General features: G+C 40.2%; 1 non-coding gene across 1 annotated transcript; it reads right to left on the bottom strand.

Moving 5' to 3' along the window:
• Positions 1-1,331: 1,331 nt before the first annotated feature.
• LOC127485826 (U6 spliceosomal RNA) lies at positions 1,332-1,438 on the bottom strand. The gene has a single exon (XR_007912723.2). It is a non-coding gene; the product is annotated as a U6 spliceosomal RNA (small nuclear RNA).
• Between the last annotated feature and the right edge of the window lie 2,584 nt (positions 1,439-4,022).

Raw genomic sequence — 4,022 nt, 5'->3', positions numbered from 1 at the left:
ACTGTGGTACAGTGGGTTAACACCCTGGCCTGAAGGGCTGGCATCCCATATGGGCGCTGGTTCTAGTCCCAGCTGCTCTTCTTCAGATCCAGCTCTCTGCTTTGGCCTGGGAAAACAGTAGAAGATGGCCCAAGTCTTTAGGCCCCTGCATCCCATGGGAGACCCAGAAGAAGCTCCTGGCTCCTGGCTTTGAATGGGCACGGCTCTGGCCATTGTGGCCAATTGGGGAGTGAACCAGTGGATAGAAGTCCTCTCTCTCTCTCTCTGTGCCTTTCCTCTCTCTGTGTAACTCTGAATTTCAAATAAATAAATAAATATTTTTTTTAAAGTAGTTCCAGGGGCCAGCACTGTGGCATGGCAGATGAAGCTGCCTTCTGCAGTGCTGGCATCCCATATGGGCTCCAGTTTGAGACTTGGCTGCTCCACTTCCAATCCAGCTCTCTGCTGTGGCCGAGGAAAGTAGTAGAAGATGGCCCAAGTCCTTGGGCCCCGGTATCTGCTTGGGAGACCCAGATGCTCCTGGGCTCCTGGCTGTAACCTGATCCAGCCCCAGTCACTGTGGTCATTTGGGGAGTGAACCAGCAGATGGAAGATACTTCCTTTTCATTTTTTTTCCAGGGTGGGGTGTGTGTGTGTGTGTGTGTGTGTGTGTTACTTGTTCTTAGTCCTCTGGAAGAGTGTAAAAGAGTGGCATCACTGGTATAGCTGTTATTTTTGCCATACGTGTTTTCCATAAAAATGACCAATGAAGCTTTCTTAGGCTAGTTTTCTTTGAAGAAATTTTTCAACTATGGATTCTATTAACTTGATATTAATTATTAATTTGATATAGGATGATTCAAATTTTCTATCATGTAAGTTTTAGAAATGAATGTTTTGATAATTTGTCCATATCATTTCACCAAAATAACTTAATTTTTGACTTTCAATAATTCATAATATCTTCTTATCACATATCTGTATGATTTAAAGTGAAGACCCCCTTTTCAGTCCCCATATTGGTATCTGTTTGCTCTCTTTTTAAAGTTTTCTTATTGAAGCTATCTAAGGATTTTAATGTTTTAAAAAAGTCTCAACTATTAGCTAGTTTTCATATTATTACCTCCTATGTATTCTATTTAGATATGATTCACTTCCTTTTGTAGATTCTTGGAATGAGATCTTAGACAGTTGATTTTCATCATTTCTTTTTTGCTAATATTTGTATTTATGCATTTCTTCATGAGTACTTATCTGCATCCAATAGGTTTTTATTTTATTTTTATCATTTTTATTGATAAAAATAGATGGAACAAGTTGCATCTAATTTAACCTTATGTTTTGATGTTTTTTTTTTAATGGAACAATTCATGAATTTGCATGTCATCCTTGTGCAGCAGACATGTTAATCATCTGTGTCTCATTCCAATTTTAGTCTATGTGCTGTTGAAGTGAGCACCTAATGGGCTTTCACAAACTTAGAGCCACCACCACTATCAAGCTATATTCAGTTCATACAAATTTAGGATTCTTACATCCTCCAGTTGAGCTGATACTTTTGTCGATATTAAATAGCCTCCTCTGGCTGTCTAATTTCTTTTTTTACAATCAGTTTTTTTTTTCCAGTCCTAATATAATCGAGGCAATTTTCCTTCGGTTAGTATTTGTATGGTATGGTAGGCAGAATTCTACAATGGTCTCCAAATTCCCAGCTCCTGGTGTGCATGCAGTTCCCAGCTATTCAAACTCTAAAACCTAGGTGCTTTTGTGAAGGGATGTTACAATTTTAATTCATTTAAAATTAATTTTAATTAAGGCTCTAGGTCAACTAACCCCAAGGGAAATGGCCCTCAGAGGGTGTGACATAACCAGGTGCTCTGCTGGTGAGAAAGGTTTCATACCATGTGGAGTCAGGGTGAGACATCAGCTTTGTGGCTGACTTTGAAGGTGGTGGGGCTATGTCTCAAGGATTGTAGGCAAACTGATGACAGAGCAGTGTGTGGACAACAGCCAGCAAAGAAATGGGGACCTCAGCTCTGCTCACAAGTTGACAAGTTTGCACGTGGGTTCTTCCCAAGTCCCCAGGTGAAATGCAATCCAGTTGACCCCTTGATTTCAGACTTGAGACCCAGACAGTGCATTCTTGGATTTCTGACCTACACAGCTGTGAGCTAATCCACAGTTGGTGTTACACAGCAATAGAAAACATTACATATGGTGTGTCTTTTTTCATTCTTCTACTTTCAGCTAATCTCTGTCCTTAAAGCAGATCTCTTGTAAGCAGTATATATGTAGGCATCATTTTTATCTTGTCTAATGATCTTTGTTAATTGGAGTGTTTAATCCATTTACATTTAATGTAAATTGCTAGTGCAGTTAGATTTAAATTTCTCATCTTGTTATTTGTTTAATCTGTTTCTTCCTTTATTTCCCCTTTCTTGCTTTTCTGTACATTAACCAGAAGTTTTTCATTATCTCATTTTTTACTCTAGTCAATGTAATGTATACTCACTAATTATTTAGAGCAGTGGTTCTGAAAACTAACCTCATAATAAATCTGAGACATTATTTGCCTTTTTCACTCTTGTTCTCTTGAATGAACAATGAGGTTTTCCAGAAACTACATGACATGTGATACTGCAAATTTAGTGCAGAAGGAAATATGCTAATTCACTTATCTTAAGCTCTTGTTACAAACTTGATAGTACCCAGCCCTTCCACCCACCACCCCTGCCAAAACTCCTGTATAGAAGCCCTAACACCCAGCATCTCAGAATGTGACTGTATCTGGAAATAGAATCCTGAAAGATGTGATTCATTAAAGAAGAGAGCCTGAGGATCAGCCCTACTCCAATCCAACCGATTTCCTAATAAGAAGGGGACTTAGAACACAGCAAGACAAGAGAGAAGCTATTAGCAACCCAAGGAGAGGAACCTCAGGAGAAGCCAACCCTTCAGGCATTTTGATGTTGGACCTCCATCCAACATCCAGAATTGTGAGAAAACCGGTTTCTATCCTATAAGCCATCCATTCTGTGGTATTTTCTTACCACAGTCCTGCAAATGAAGATGTTAAAGAGGTGTGCCAAAATGGAAAACAATGCCACTCTTTGCATCTAATTTTTGTCTTAAAAATATTCGTATTAAAATAACATTTTCCAATACCATGTTGTGGGTTATTTTTTCAATAAATATTGATAACTTTTATCATTTTAATTTCAAATACCAAGGCCAGCTCTGTGGCATAGCAGATAAAGCTGCAGCCTGCAGTGCCGGCATCCCATATGGGTGCCGGTTTGAGTCCCGGCTGCTCCACTTCTGATCCAGCTCTCTGCTATGGCCTGGGAAAGCAGTAGGGGATGGCCCAAGTCCTTGAGCCCCTGCACCTGCATGGGAGACCCAGAAGAAGCTCCTGGCTCCTGGCTTCGATTCAGTGCAGCTCTGGCTGTTGTGGCCAGTTTGGGAGTGAACCAGCAGATGGAAGACCTCTCTCTCTCTCTGCCTCTCCTTCTATCTCTCTGTAACTCTGACTTGGGTACTTGGGTCTCTGCCACCCACGTGGGCAACCCAGATGAAGCTCCAGGCTCCTGGCTTTGGTCTGGTCCAGCCCAGCTGTTGCAGGCATTTGAGGGGAGTAGAAGATCATCAAAGATTGTTTGTGTGAGCATGTCTACATCACCGTGCCTTTCAACAATCTCTCTCTCTCTCTCTCTCTGCCTTTCAAATAAATAAAAATTGTACATGGGGGAAGATACCATTTTAAATAGTTATGTGTTTCTTGTTTTTGTTTTTCTCTAGCTACTTACTAGTTTCCTTTTGTCCTTGGATTTTTTATGTTTCACTGCAATGTCCCTGGGTGTAGACTTTGTTTTTAAATCATAGTTGAAATTTGTAGAGCTTGAGACAGTCCTGTGATGTCTTATTTTATGATAAGAATTTTTTTAACTTTTATTTAGTAAATATAAATTTCCAAAGTACAGTTTATGGATTACATTGACTTTCACCCCCATAATTTCCCTCCCACTCACACCCCTCCCATCTCC

Source organism: Oryctolagus cuniculus, unplaced genomic scaffold (genome assembly GCF_964237555.1).
Source record: "Oryctolagus cuniculus unplaced genomic scaffold, mOryCun1.1 SCAFFOLD_52, whole genome shotgun sequence".
NCBI lineage: Eukaryota > Metazoa > Chordata > Mammalia > Lagomorpha > Leporidae > Oryctolagus > Oryctolagus cuniculus.
The sequence above is the reverse complement of the archived record's forward strand: the minus strand, read 5'-3'. Positions and strand labels throughout refer to the sequence as shown.